The 16,508-nt window shown below is 44.8% G+C and overlaps 1 protein-coding gene across 2 annotated transcripts in view; it reads right to left on the reverse strand.

The window, feature by feature from the left end:
• ppfia2 (PTPRF interacting protein alpha 2) overlaps positions 1–4,504 on the reverse strand; it is a 269,462-nt gene extending 264,958 nt beyond the window's left edge. Inside the window, exon 1 of one of the 2 annotated variants that reach the window (XM_090200717.1) lies at positions 4,165–4,504. The gene's annotated coding sequence lies outside the window, so the exon portion shown is untranslated. The remainder of the gene's footprint in view (positions 1–4,164) is intronic. The other variant, XM_090200718.1, reaches the window with a different exon arrangement.
• Between the last annotated feature and the right edge of the window lie 12,004 nt (positions 4,505–16,508).

Genomic DNA, 16,508 nt, shown 5'->3' on the forward strand with positions numbered 1-16,508 from the left:
GTTTCCAGTCTTCACCACTTGACAAAGAGGTGGAGAGCTATTGTGTGACTTGCATCCATCCGCACAACATGCACTCGACCAGGGGTTCCCATTTTGATGCGACCGCATATTGATATCCAAACATTCGCGACCCCACCATGTAGAAGTGAGATGTAAATCAAAGGCCAATGTTTACTTTTTTAACTGAGACTATGACAGTCTATTACAAATCAGTCTGACTGTACTTTTGACAGTATTTCAGTCTGAAGGAAGTCTGGTTTGAAGTGACAAATGCGTCAGAAAGGTTGTTGTGTATTTGATGAGCTTGTACCTTTTATAAGAGCACAAGGCGAGACCCAGATGAAGACACGGGAGGCAGATGGTTTGAGTCTTTGATATTTGTTGTATCCAAAAAGGATAGGCAAGAGAATGGTCGTGGACAGGCAAAAGGTCAAAACCAGGTCAGAGTCCAGGAGGTACAGTGTGGCTGGCAGGCTTGAGGTCAGGTCAGGCAGAATGGTCAGGCAGGCGGGTACAGAGTCCAGAAAACAGGCAAGGGTCAAAACCGGGAGGACTAGTAAAAGAGAATAGAAAAAGGCAGGAGCACGGGAAAAACACGCTGGTTGACTTGGAACATACAAGACAAACTGGCACAGAGAGACAGGAAACAGGGACATATACACCAGGGATAACAAGCAACACCTGGAGGGGGTGGAGACAATAAAAAGGACAGGTGAAACTGATCAGGATGTGACACCTTTCCTCTGTATAGTGTTTTATGTATTTCTGTGACATTTTGTACAATGTTCCCTCCAATGTTTTGGCTACTGAGAATATTTGAGGTATTGTGAAGGGGAACTTCAACGTTGTGAGAATGTTGTGCAACTTCCAGCGTGTGTTTACAGTGAACACTGAGGCTGTATCCATACAGTTTTAGACATTAGCCAATAGGCTATTGTGACTATTTGAGCATCATGTAGGCCTACCAACAAAACCAATGGAGTGAATCCCACAACATTTTCACGTGGAAATAGCTTTGGATTTATATTATATAGCCTAGAGTAGGCTATATGTGGTGTTCAATGCAGCCCTACATTACATGGGACTTTTAAAAACGTTTTTACATTTTGGTATTGAAATTATTCTTTTTTTTTTTACTTGGTCTCTAACACCATGGGCCAAATAGCTACCTGTAAATTGCATTGTATTGTATGATGCAAGAAACCACTTGACAAAATAAAAAATTAATTATTATTACCATTCAGAGAATTAGAAAATGTAGGCTTCCCTCTGTCTATTGGCTTATTTGCATATTCAAGCCTGTCTGAAAATACAACACTGCCCCTTTAATTAAGACCTAACTTTTCAAAGACAGCTTGAAATGTAGCCTACACGTTTTGTGCTTTTGCTGACCTATACTTATCTATAACTGGGATGATAACTCGCTAACTAGCAAAGAATATCAACAAATGTGCACAGGCGTGGCTCCGCGCGCTGATCTGAAAGCGCATTGACTCGCGGGAGATTGAAAGACATTATGCCCTGTTGCGCTCTGGCTCTGCCTACAACAAAATCACAGACTCAATCTTGCAAATTTAGACTTGTTTTAGATTGTTGCATTGAAAAACGTGCCGATATATATATATATATATATATATATATATATTTCATTTTTTATTTGTACCTTTATTTAACTAGGCAAGTCAGTTAAGAAAAATTATTATTGACAATGACCGCCTACCCGGCCAAATGGGGCCAATTGTGCGCCGCCGAGGTGCCTTATCACTATTATAAACTGTCTACCAAGTAATTAGAGCAGTGCTATATGGTCTGATTTACCAGGGCTGTCAGCCAATCAGCATTCAGGGCACGAACCCCCCAGTTTATAATGTTGATTTGACCACAGAAAAAATGTTGATGTATATAGTCCAAAGTAATGGGGCAAACTCAGTGAAGTTCAATCTCTTGTGTCTCTCCACGGTCAGGCATTTCTTCTGCGCAGCAGTCCTGGAGGAAGTGTGCGCAGCTTAGACGGTACATTGGTGCAGACTAAAGGCAAATCTACTTTTAAATAATGTCCATGTTTGATTTCTTGGCATGTGCCTAGGCCCAATGCGCAGCAGTGGAATGCTTTGGTGATCTTAAGTGTATCGGAAAAACTATTAACTCACACTCACTCATTCTCACTTTGGCACCCATAGCACTTGGACAGGTGGAAACAGATGACACAGCAGTTTTGTGAATGGGAGAAGACAGAGAATTCCCATTCATACGACAGCCTATACCGCAAATACACTTCAGACAACAATACTGTTGGCTGCCAAAAAGACAGCTATTCAACCCCTTCCAACGCAATCACTGCAACAGAACCCTAGTCTCTTGAGAAGCAGGTTCACAGAACATTAGCATGGGTGATGATGGAAGATCCCTCACATTTAAACAATACTCAATCCACTGCAAGTCTATGACCTCTCCATATGTTTAATGAGTCAGAAATTCACACGGCAAGGAGTGCCTGGTTTCCTGACATGAAATCAATTTCATCTGACCATGCCACTGAGCTCACTACATTGTGGGTGTAATATAACCCAATGTAGATACAAATGTAGGGCAAAGGACCTGTGAGTGGCTGATTCATTGAGTAAAGCCTCACGTCTCCCCCGCCCCACTGACTCTCACAACTAGTGAATGGGCTGCCGACTGGGGTGGGGTGGGGATGAGAAGGGGGGATTGAGTGTCGAGTTTCACCCAGCACGCTGTCATTAAGGAGCAGGAGGGAGTGGGCAGAGGAGGAGTTTACGTGTGTGTGTGTGTGTGTGTGTGCAAACCAGCGTTGCCTGAGCACGGCCTCACCTATACCCCAACCCCCTACAGCGGGGTTATGCAAACAATCAATCGATTGCGATGAATAAGAACACAGATAGAACTGGGCCAAAAAGACAATAAAGGCCAGATCTGATTTACAGCCGGTCGCCAGGGTCAGTCTGACACCATTTCAATGGCAAAACCGGGCATTTTATGCTACCTTTACTTTGCCGTCTGGCAATCATGTAAATTGGGCAATAAAAAATGCCATTAAATCATGATTTTATAGGTATAAAGGCCGCTCTCTCTCTCTCTCTGCCTGCTACTACAGATAGCCCTCTGCATGATCCCATGTAGCAATAAGCGCTGTTCTCTCATCAGACATATTAAGCACAGTGTATTGGCATGAAGGAGGTACATCAGAGGGAAATCAACTCAGTTGTATACTCATTAAGGTGAAATGATTATATTGCTAGATCACTGGTCTACATTAGACGTGCACATGGATCCAGTAGGATGTGCACCCAAAGGAGCATCAGAGAACATGAGCAGAGCATCTGTAATAATGGTATGGCTTGTACATGTGGTTGCATCTGTCATTTTCTACATTAACATCGCAGTGACAAAGAGCATCATGATATAACATAATTGAATGAGATGTTAATGTGTTATAATTACTGAGTCCAGCGCATATATGTGATTTAATTAGGTATTCATCCATCTATGTATGTATGTATGTATGTATGTATGTATGTATGTATGTATGTATGTATGTATGTATGTATGTATGTATATATATATAGTGTGTAGCAGAAGGAATCTAAATGCTCAATCTTCACTCATTCCTCAGATGTGAATAGTATTCACTGCTAATGTAGAGGAGGGGCACATATTCTACTCATGACAGCCCAGTGTTCTATTCCTCAGAAACACATGACATGCGCCGGAAAAGTGAGCTAATCTCATTTTTGCACAATAACATTGTTTTCCATGCTCTTTAATGATAATTGGGGAGAATCCTTGGCCATTTTTAAGTGCATTACATCATGCATGCTTCTCCATCCCGCCCCCTTTAACTATCTCTTTCGCTACACTCTGACAGTGTCCGGATTTTCTGTAGCCCTCCACTATACTATAGGCATTGGTTACATGCTATTGCATATGTAGGCTATGGGCACGTCCGTTCATATTTAGTAGGCTACTCCAGCATCTTACACATCATTAAGGAAGTTGAGGATGAGAGGTTGCCTATTTCTAAATCACCTTGAGCGCGCTCTCTGTGCAAAACAGCAGGTCCGTGGGGTGCAATCCTAATCTCGACAGGCAAATGGTAAAACAATCAATGACATTCTATTCGCCGACAACAGTTTCCATACTTACGTTTTTTTCCTTTAGGCTACTGTACGTAGGCTACTTCAATGGATACGACAACTGCGGTCTCTGCGAGCTAACGAAATCGCACAGCTGGGACCATTAGCGGCCAATCCAGTCCTAGGATGAAGCTTCAATGGCAAAACGCAGCGACAAGAAATCTTCGATGAAAGGTGCGGCTGCATAAACCGCTGGCATTTTCAAAAACTTGAAATTGCCCTGTTCCGTGGTGACATTTGGTTCTCCAGATATACCCATTGGTAATAATATGGCACGTTACAAATTCCTGATGCGAGAAGAAGAGTCGGTAAAGACCATTGTTTCAGCTGGCGGAGGGGAGGTGTGCTGTATCTTAAAGTTGCAGTTGTTCAATTCTCTGCTCACCAGAATATGGTCACGATACATGGAATTTGTGATATCAATTATATATTTTTTTCTTGGGTGACAAATTTGACACAAGTTGTATTTAAAAGTAGAATAGCCTCATGCGTAATGGCCAGCCTAATGCTGTGCATTCTAATGCTAAATTTGCAACATGACTGTATGATATGGAATCCATATTGTGTTAACATTACATATATAAATATCCCTTTTAAAAATACAGTCATCATATTGTCACAGCCTAATGTTATGTCATTTAACATGTATTTTTATTAGTCCAGTTAGCCTATTGAAAACACACATCACAGTTTTACAATCGGATCCCTCCACTTCCCGGTGTTCTCACCTCGCCCTTTCACAGAGATGGTTTCTGCCACGTTTCTGGAATAAATTGTGTAGTAAATTGTATAGTAAGCCTGTGCTTCCAATTATGTTTACATCTCCCCAGACGACTGCAACGTTGACCATATCTTTAGTTGTTGCTCTTTAAACCTACAACATTTTGCCCAAGATATTAGGCTCTGTGGAGCATTTATTGGGCACGCAGTAAACGGTTTTTATTTTTTTAAGACACCCCTGAGGGCCTTCCTACAGGTAGAAGTTCCAGTCTGCCACTGACAGATGTTAGACCGGACAGACATGGTAATGTAAGATGAGGAGGTCAATTATGCGCAAAACTTTTCTCTACTCTCCTAAAAAACGGAGGGGTTCCAAAAATGTCATACCTTCATGGATGTTAAAAACATTGTCATGCAAACTGTGACTGTGAGTCTATGATTTGAGATTCTTCAATACTTTATCTCGTCATATGATTAAACACACAGGGTTGTATTTAGCAATTGGTGAATAGCCTTAGGCTACCTTATACGGATGTCTAGTAAGCATGCACTATAAGCCTACAGTGCTCTCGAGCTGCATTACCCTCTTGAATGCCTCTATCTTTCTGCTCTATGGCGCGGGTAAACACTGACTGACATCTGGAAAGAATGTGGGACCAGTAGCCTGCAGTAGGTCGATTGTGTCTTTCAAAATACCCGTTTAATTTGATCATATAGTTAGTTATAAGATTAACTGAAAATCATATTGGTATAGCATACCAATACTATACTGAAATCTGTGTACATTAGTAGTCTTTAAATATGTATTAATTAGCTATGAGCTGATTTGTTATGTTTATTAATGTGTAATGAATGAAGCCCCCTAACAGAATATAAAATCATCTAAGAAGGTGTCCTTCACTACAATATGGCCACAGAGCAATGTCAGTAGTTTTCCAGTCTCCTTTTCTCAAATAGTGAATGTATGTTTGCAATAAAACTGAATGCAATGTCAAGTTCATTCATTTGAAAATGTCACCCAGAGACAAGGCCATACTTCATCTTGCACTTGTAAATCATTTTTCCCTCTGAAGTTTGTTGAGCAATCTTGTGATTGAAAATATACAAACCAAATTGGGAGTCTGAATTTATAACAGGGCCTGTTTACCAATGGCTAGAAACATCTATATGGCCAAATAGGAAACAAATGTCGCTACAAATGCAAACTCCCCTGGACTGGCCTTACCTTTTCTATATATCTTTATGTTCTCTGTTTTAAGCCACTTTGACTTATATTTGCTGACAGTCAACTTGATGAATCCATAGAGCTGTCAAGCGAGCATCTAACAGTATTTGCTTTACTGGTTATCAGGTACCATTTTATTTCTGTGAGTTCCATCTATACAATGAAATCATATAATGTCCATAGCAATCCAAAACACTTCACAAAAAGAAGTCAAAAGCAGGCTTCAACAATTGCTCAAACAGACTAGCTTTGAAAATGCAATGAAAGCCACTCTCTTATGTAGCTATGTTGCAGCCACACACAGGTCATCGCTAACCTGAACTCAATGGGGGCTATAGTGAGCAGTAACAGTAACACAATGCTCCAGCTTATCAAATATTAAAGTAGTTTAGGAGAGGTTGATGAACCAAGTATAATTTTGCTTTGTAAAACAAGCATTCTCACAGAGCAAGTTATAAATGTTTTAACACAGTCCGGCTGCTTTGTGTTTTATGGGTATTCAATTACTAGTGTTGAGAGATCATTAATAAAGAAGCCTATTATGTTCATAACGTATGGCTGCAGGGTTTCCCACAGACCTTAAAGGGACATTAAAGGTACTTCTTTATGATTTCACATTGCACTGAGTTGTGTGTATTTAAATAATCTAATACACATACATTTGAACCCAGGTCTGGTGTTCATGCAATGGTGGTGTCCGAACAGTAGTGGCATGCAGTGGTGTCAACTGCTCAGGACTAGAGACAGAGAATAGATTACCCCCAATATCTGATCCAGGACCTGCCTTTGTTTTCCATGGCCTATCCACAGGCTTCATTAGCTTGATAAACAAAGCTGGCTCTGGACCAATGCCTCGGAACACTTCCCGTCTCCACCACTGGTAGTGTAGGAGAGAGAGAGAGACTGGAGTCACCAAAAAGGCTGAGTGTGGTGTCGCTGTCCATGGTGCTGAATTTGGCATGGATTCAGGCAGCTCTTTCAGCTTGTCTGGTACACTGTCCTGAGTGTTGTGTTGCTGTCCATGGTGCTGAATCTGGCATGGACTCAGGCAGCTCTTTCAGTTTACAGCCTTTGTGGTACACTGTACTGCAGCTCATGGGGGCATCGTGGTTGAGATAGTAAACCAGGAATATCAGTTAAGATGATCAGTAGTAGCAGTAGTGGTATTAAAACTGGCATTAGTCAAATTGCACAGCTGAATTTATATGAATAGCTGAACTATTTGTTTTTACTGTTACACATTGTGAAAAATAAACCATACTGTAATTTTGTTTTTTGTTTCTTATGGTGTACATAGGGTAAATCCATATAAATTCAATCACTTTTGACAGCATCCCTTTTGACAGCCCATGGAAGTGGTCAGAAAGTGACTTTCTGGATGTGAATGCCAAAATATTCAGGAGATAGAGGTGGTCAAAGTTGACCCATTTTGCATACCCCACCATACCATGAAACATACATATGTCAATTCAGATTTTTTTTTACAAAAATGATCTAAAAACGTGTAAACTATTCTTTTCATATTCCCATATGTTGTAGCTTAGAGCCTATTTTACATCATCTGAGGTTTTTGTGTTGTGCCTGCCATCGGTTGAGACACAACATGCTCTTGAATACAGAGTGGGTGTCATGTTTTGGCTGATAATGTACTAAAATGGCACTGAGCATTTCTACAATGGGCAAGTATGGAAGGTTTTGTTCAAATCAAAAGGGGTGTTGACAAAAAGTGATTGAATTCAAATGGACCCCAGACCCATCATGTGTTATGTCCCCAGTCTAAGTCCCTGCTCCATTCCAGTCATGAGACAGCTGTGAGTGTGGTTATGTGCTGGGAGAGAAGCTCCAGTGGGCATGTGACTAGCAGGTCAGATGTGGAGTAGCTCTCCATTGGCCTCCAGCTCTCTGGCTGCTGAGATTGAAACCACCTTTACCTCCTGCTGAGAGATACTGAATTCTGAGGAGGAAAACCAAGATGAGAGAGAGGACACCTTCCTTGCCTCTGAACACTATGAGAGCCACTGACAGGGGGTTGTTATATACATTTTACATTTGAGTCATTTAGCAAACGCTATTATCCAGAGTGATGTACAGGAACAATTAGGGTTGTTCAAGGGCACAGGCACATCTTTCACCTAATCGACTCAGGGATTCAAACCAGGAACCTTTCGGTTACTGGCCCAACACTCTTAACCGCTAGGCTACCTGCCGCCCATACAGTGGAGGGATTATCTGTGTCTGCTACGAGACTGCAAAAGGGGCCTATTTTATCACATTCATGTCACTACTAACATTTCTGAATTGTGTCAGAAACAGAGTTTAACAGAATTGAAGTCCATGGTAGCACCAGACTCAACATACTGTACATTAGACGAACTGTGGCTTTATCCTCAATGTTCATCCATCTCTTGTAGTGAAATGTAAAAGTAATGTGTTGAAGTCACATATTGGGTGACTGACACAATAAGGAACTGAGCTTACATTTCTATTCCGACCTTGAGCATAGAAATCAACTGGAGAGCACGGCTGAGCATATGCCTCCTTGCAGAGATACTGGGTTTTGGCCATGTTCACAAGTGCACATGGACTGTATGAGGAGAACTAAGACATATGGAGAGGTTAACCATGGATGAACGCTGAGCTCTCGTTGGGTCCTTGCATAACAGTGTTTACATCACATCGCTTTATCACTTAGCACTATTCACAGTAAATCAGATGTCTGCTCTTTTGGGTTCTCTTCTAGTTTCTTGATCCATTGTAGTGTGTGTGTGTGTGTGTGTGTGTGTGTGTGTGTGTGTGTGACTAGCATGACATCATGGGATAGTTGCACATTAATTCCCCTGGAGGAGAGTAAAGCATGTCTGTAGCTCAGAGCCCAGGATGCAGCTAGGTGTACATGGATGATCCTGACATTATCTGGATGATTCAAACCTGCCAACGAAGCCAAAGAGTGTCACGAAGGACCTTTATTTCCTATAGTAATGCTGCATGTCTCTCCTGGTTCCCCATTGGACACTGAAGCTATAAGAACAGAACAATGAAAGAGATAGATGGTACAGTTCATTTAAGTCTGTGGAAATATACCTCTGCCTAGATACAGTGCATTTGAAAGCATTCAGATTGACTTTTTCCACATTTTGCTAAGTTACAGCCTTATTCTAAAATAGATGACATAGTTTTTCCCCCTCATCAGTCTACACACAATACCCCATAATGACAAAGCAAAAACGGTTTCGATTTTTTTGCAAATGTAATTATGTTTCACAACATCCTCACATTAACGACACACCAAGTAATAAATAGACAAATTAAAAGTACTATAAAGAGACAACCTGTTGGGCCAATCAAATTTGATCCTCCTCTTCTTCACATAAAGCGCAAACATCATCATACTTCCCAGCGTCTCCCATTGGTCATGCAAATAAACCCAATTCATATGCAGCGTTTGCGAATGCTAATCATCACGTTACAATCTCAATGATCCTAATTCCTGCTATTGGAAAGGGCAGGCAGTTGAACTATTCCAAGACAATGTAGGCGTTTCACTGATATCAAACTCAACCGTTTACCTTTTCCAGTGATGAAGTCAAATACGTCTCATGGTCAGGTGGGGTACGCAAAATGGGTCAACTTTGACCACCTCTATCTCCTGAATGTTTTGGCATTCAACTCCAGAAAGTCCCTTTGTGACCACTTCTTCCATGGCCAACCAATGTCTGTAAAGTTGAGTTTAAATCAAAAGGGATGCTGTTAAAGAGCATAGAAGGCCTCGCAGTCACATGGGTCGGGCCTTCGCTCAGCAGCAGAAGCCCTGAAGTTGGCAAATGTTTACTCAGGATGGCGGATTCGTGGTGCCACTATTCATATTTCTGACTAAGCATAAATGCAAACACATTACATATGAAGTCGCCGCCAAGGAGGTTCAATTAGGAATTGTAGAGGAGTTACCCTGGGCTTGGCACAGCAGGGGGTTTACACTTCCTGCTTTTCAGGAATCTTTTACGAGATCAAAGCAAATGTGTTTTTATCAAACTTGACATTTTCCTCAGCTGTTTACAGAACTTATTGCCTGTCTCATCCTGGTACTCCTGCTGTAGCCTGGCAAATCTTCCAATGATTTAGCCTGGCGATCAGGGTTAATAAAACACTAATCCTCCAATGATTTAGCCTGGCGATCAGGGTTAAAAAAACACAAATGGGCATATATCAGCAGCAGGCTGTGCTGAGCTGGAGCCACCAGAGGTCTGCTGCTATATATTGCTGTCTGAACCTGTGCCTTCTAACCCTGGCTTTTGAAGGAGGGGTCGGGACCCCTGCGTGGGACCCCGTTTAATGCAGTGATAACATAGATGGGTTTTGGGCTGGGCGGGGCAGGGGCAGGGGCAGGAGCAGGGGCAGGGGCAGGGGCAGGGTTAGGGGCAGGGGCAGGGGCAGGGGCGGGGTGTTGGGGACTAAATCCCAGTCAGCGACAGACAGGACTGAAAAGGGATTACAAGTGTCTGAAGTCCGATAAATCCTTTTATCTCGCCGTACCACCCCTCCAGGGAAGCAATATTATTACACCTTAATACACATTGCCTGCCACACTGGACGGCTGTGAACAAAGACACCATAAACCTACAATAAACAGCTTTATTGCCCAGCCAAACACTGAAAGGCTGCACAGATTGAGAAACACAGCTGTTGAATGAGGAAAGGCCTAGTATTACAGATCCACCCTAGATAGCTGCTTGTCTGTGAACACATGCTGATAAAGGTGAACCAACATACTGGATGTTGTGTTTGTTGGAGATTAAGTGCAAATGCAGTGTTGTCATAGGCTGGTCAAACCAGACTGAATGCTGTGTTCACCAGACAGGGTTAACCAGGCTAGTGCTGTCATTATTAACCCATAAAATGATATGTGGGCGTGTAAAGATTAGCTGCAGGTCTTAAATCCATTCATTAAGAGGAAACGGGAGTGGTGCAGTTTATCCCTGATCTTAAGTCTCAGTGAGTGAGCTTAATAAACTCCTGCAGAAGAGGGTGGCCAATCAAATTTCATAGTTTTATACATTAACATATACCATCCCACCCTCTAATAATCCAATGTGTTCAGCATTCAGGGAACATTTATTTTATTATTGAAAAAAGTGGGGGTCATATTCACATAAGAGATATAATAGCTATGTTACCCCTATTGGGAGGTAAGAGTTACGTCAAAACACATTCATCTGTGGAATAAGGGTTGCCCCATTTGTTGAACATGGCCATGTGAAAGGATAGCCTTAATGCTACTGTAAATGATTTGTATGGTGCTGTTCAGATTAGACCTAGGTTACAGGGTGTGACCCTAAATCATTATTAAGTTATTACATCATGGCAAAATACACTGTGACATTCTTTCGGACAACCTCATTAATTCCACCTCATTGATGTTCACGGTGAGCCGCGAAACCGCAGAGACCCCCGGATAAAACAACAGCCATGTTTAAGTTCTAAAATGTAGCCCTCTACCAAAACGAATGGTGTCATCTTTACAGCAAAGTAAAAAAGTAGCGCAGTAAAAAGTCCAATTCATCTTTTATCTGTGTCTTGCTGTGATGGTTAATTGTTTGAATAAACAGCGGGCAGACTAGCTCTCACTCTCCTACGGCCTCATTAGAATGTAACCATGCATAAAATGCCCTTCTCACTCACTCAGGGGGCAAAGACTTTCAGCGTCGCTAAAATTATTAAAATCTGTAGAATAATAACATAAGCTCTCTTCCTGGTGTCTAATTATCACCATGCTCCGAGCTGAAGTATGAGTGTGTGTACACTATCGTTCAAAAGTTTGGGGTCACTTAGAAATGTCCTTGAAAAGCACATTTTTTGTCCACCAAAATAACATCAAATTGATCAGAAATACAGTCTAGACATTGTTAATGATGTAAATGACTGTTGTAGCTGGAAACGGCAGATTGTTTATGGAATATTTTCATAGGCGTACAGAGGCCCATTATCAGCAACCATCACTCCTGTGTTCCAATGGCACGTTGTGTTAGCTAATCCAAGTTTATCATTTTAAAAAGCTAATTGATCATGAGAACCCTTTTGCAATTATGTTAGCACAGCTAACAAAAATTGCTTTTCTTTCAAAAACAAGGACATTTCTATGTGACTCCAAACTTTTGAACAGTAGTGTGTGTGTGTGTGTGTGTGTGTGTGTGTGTGTGTGTGTGTGTGTGTGTGTAAAAAGCGTTCTCCTGCTGTACGTGGTGCAGCTGAGTAATGAAAAAGAACTGTCTTACAGCTGACTGTGACATGCCAAGCACCACACCAGGGATGAAGAAGCCAAAGAGCTGGCAGGCTGAATTAGATTGGTGCTGTCGACTGTCGACAAGGAGTTAATTGGAGAGAGACACTTGTGTCAGGGATTGCTAGTATCAGACAGGCCACTGTCGATGGAAACACACACAGGTTTACAGAGGGAAAAGACCGTGCCACGAGAACCGCTTTCTCCACACTTGACCTTCTTCTAGTGAGACCTCAAGGCAACAAAGCCCCTCTGGATGAAGCTTCTCAGACCCTGTACTGTGTGGGTCAGGAGGAAATGGAGGATGGGACACACAAATGTGTCCACATAAACGGTTCAGGGATGTGTTTAGAGAGCTGATCAATAGTATAACCATAGAGGTGAGGTATACCATAGAGCAGGGCTCTCCAACCCTGTTCCTGGAGAGCTACCCTCCTGCAGGGTTGGAGAGCTACCCTCCTGCAGGGTTGGAGAGCTACCCTCCTGTCAGTTTTCACTCCAACCCCAGTTGTAACTAACCTGATCAGTTTATCAAACAGCTAATTATTAGAACCAGGTGCGCTAGATGAGGGTTGGAGTGAAAACCTGCTCCTGGACAGTTACTCCTGGAGAGCTACTCCTGGACAGCTACTCCTGGACAGCTACTCCTGGACAGCTACTTCCAGAGAGCTACTCCTGGACAGCTATTCCTGGACAGCTATTCCTGGACAGCTACTCCTGGACAGCTACTCATGGACAGCTACTTCCGGACAGCTACTCCTGGACAGCTACTTCCGGACAGCTACTCCTGGACAGCTACTCCTGGACAGCTACTTCCGGACAGCTACTCCTGGACAGCTACTTCCGGACAGCTACTCCTGGACAGCTACTCATGGACAGCTACTTCCCGACAGCTACTCCTGGACAGCTACTCCTGGACAGCTACTTCCGGACAGCTACTTCCGGAGAGCTACTCCTGGACAGTTATTCCTGGACAGCTATTCCTGGACAGCTACTCCTGGACAGCTACTCCTGGACAGCTATTCCTGGACAGCTACTCCTGGACAGCTACTCCTGGACAGCTATTCCTGGACAGCTATTCCTGGACAGCTACTCCTGGACAGCTACTCCTGGACAGCTACTTCCGGAGAGCTACTCCTGGACAGCTACTCCTGGACAGCTACTCATGGACAGCTATTTCCGGAGAGCTACTCCTGGACAGCTACTCCTGGAGAGCTACTCCTAGAGAGCTACTCATGGACAGCTACTCCTGGACAGCTACTCCTGGACAGCTACTCCTGGAGAGCTACTCCTGGACAGTTACTCCTGGAGAGCTACTCCTGGACAGTTACTCCTGGAGAGCTACTCCTGGACAGCTACTCCTGGAGAGCTACTCCTGGACAGCTACTCCTGGACAGCTATTCCTGGACAGCTACTCCTGGACAGCTACTCCTGGACAGCTATTCCTGGACAGCTACTCCTGGACAGCTACTTCCGGACAGTTACTCCTGGACAGCTACTTCCGGACAGCTATTCCTGGACAGCTACTCCTGGACAGCTACTTCCAGACAGCTACTCCTGGACAGCTACTTCCGGACAGCTACTCCTGGACAGCTACTCATGGACAGCTACTTCCGGACAGCTACTCCTGGACAGCTACTCATGGACAGCTACTTCCGGACAGCTACTCCTGGACAGCTACTCCTGGATAGCTACTTCCGGACAGCTACTTCCAGAGAGCTACTCCTGGACAGCTACTCCTGGACAGCTATTCCTGGACAGCTATTCCTGGACAGCTACTCCTGGAGAGTTACTCCTGGAGAGCTACTCCTGGACAGCTACTCCTGGACAGCTACTCCTGGACAGCTACTCCTGGACAGCTACTCCTGGACAGCTACTTCCGGAGAGCTACTCCTGGACAGCTACTCCTGGACAGCTACTCATGGACAGCTACTTCCGGAGAGCTACTCCTGGACAGCTACTCCTGGAGAGCTACTCCTGGAGAGCTACTCATGGACAGCTACTCCTGGACAGCTACTCCTGGAGAGCTACTCCTGGACAGCTATTCCTGGACAGCTATTCCTGGACAGCTACTCCTGGACAGCTACTTCCGGACAGTTACTCCTGGACAGCTACTCCTGGACAGCTACTCCTGGACAGCTACTCCTGGTTAGCTACTCCTGGACAGCTATTCCTGGACAGCTACTCCTGGACAGCTACTTCCGGACAGCTACTTCCGGACAGCTACTCCTGGACAGCTACTCCTGGACAGCTACTTCCGGAGAGCTGCTCCTGGACAGCTACTCCTGGAGAGCTACTCCTGGAGAGCTACTCCTGGATGGCTACTCCTGGACGGCTACTCCTGGAGAGCTACTTCCGGAGAGCTACTCCTGGACAGCTACTCCTGGACAGCTACTCATGGACAGCTATTTCCGGAGAGCTACTCCTGGACAGCTACTCCTGGAGAGCTACTCCTAGAGAGCTACTCATGGACAGCTACTCCTGGACAGCTACTCCTGGACAGCTACTCCTGGAGAGCTACTCCTGGACAGTTACTCCTGGAGAGCTACTCCTGGACAGTTACTCCTGGAGAGCTACTCCTGGACAGCTACTCCTGGAGAGCTACTCCTGGACAGCTACTCCTGGACAGCTATTCCTGGACAGCTACTCCTGGACAGCTACTCCTGGACAGCTATTCCTGGACAGCTACTCCTGGACAGCTACTTCCGGACAGTTACTCCTGGACAGCTACTTCCGGACAGCTATTCCTGGACAGCTACTCCTGGACAGCTACTTCCAGACAGCTACTCCTGGACAGCTACTTCCGGACAGCTACTCCTGGACAGCTACTCATGGACAGCTACTTCCGGACAGCTACTCCTGGACAGCTACTCATGGACAGCTACTTCCGGACAGCTACTCCTGGACAGCTACTCCTGGATAGCTACTTCCGGACAGCTACTTCCAGAGAGCTACTCCTGGACAGCTACTCCTGGACAGCTATTCCTATACAGCTATTCCTGGACAGCTACTCCTGGAGAGTTACTCCTGGAGAGCTACTCCTGGACAGCTACTCCTGGAGAGCTACTCCTGGACAGCTACTCCTGGACAGCTACTCCTGGACAGCTACTCCTGGACAGCTACTTCCGGAGAGCTACTCCTGGACAGCTACTCCTGGACAGCTACTCATGGACAGCTACTTCCGGAGAGCTACTCCTGGACAGCTACTCCTGGAGAGCTACTCCTGGAGAGCTACTCATGGACAGCTACTCCTGGACAGCTACTCCTGGAGAGCTACTCCTGGACAGCTATTCCTGGACAGCTATTCCTGGACAGCTACTCCTGGACAGCTACTTCCGGACAGTTACTCCTGGACAGCTACTCCTGGACAGCTACTCCTGGACAGCTACGTCCGGACAGCTACTCCTGGACAGCTACTCCTGGACAGCTACTTCCGGAGAGCTGCTCCTGGACAGCTACTCCTGGAGAGCTACTCCTGGAGAGCTACTCCTGGATGGCTACTCCTGGACGGCTACTCCTGGAGAGCTACTTCCGGAGAGCTACTCCTGGACAGCTACTCCTGGACAGCTACTCATGGACAGCTATTTCCGTAGAGCTACTCCTGGACAGCTACTCCTGGAGAGCTACTCCTAGAGAGCTACTCATGGACAGCTACTCCTGGACAGCTACTCCTGGACAGCTACTCCTGGAGAGCTACTCCTGGACAGTTACTCCTGGAGAGCTACTCCTGGACAGTTACTCCAGGAGAGCTACTCCTGGACAGCTACTCCTGGAGAGCTACTCCTGGACAGCTACTCCTGGACAGCTATTCCTGGACAGCTACTCCTGGACAGCTACTCCTGGACAGCTATTCCTGGACAGCTACTCCTGGACAGCTACTTCCGGACAGTTACTCCTGGACAGCTACTTCCGGACAGCTATTCCTGGACAGCTACTCCTGGACAGCTACTTCCGGACAGCTACTCCTGGACAGCTACTCATGGACAGCTACTTCCGGACAGCTACTCCTGGACAGCTACTCCTGGATAGCTACTTCCGGACAGCTACTTCCAGAGAGCTACTCCTGGACAGCTACTCCTGGACAGCTATTCCTGGACAGCTATTCCTGGACAGCTACTCCTGGAGAGTTACTCCT

Source organism: Oncorhynchus mykiss, chromosome 15 (assembly GCF_057628025.1).
Source record: "Oncorhynchus mykiss isolate SJ-2025 chromosome 15, ASM5762802v1, whole genome shotgun sequence".
NCBI lineage: Eukaryota > Metazoa > Chordata > Actinopteri > Salmoniformes > Salmonidae > Oncorhynchus > Oncorhynchus mykiss.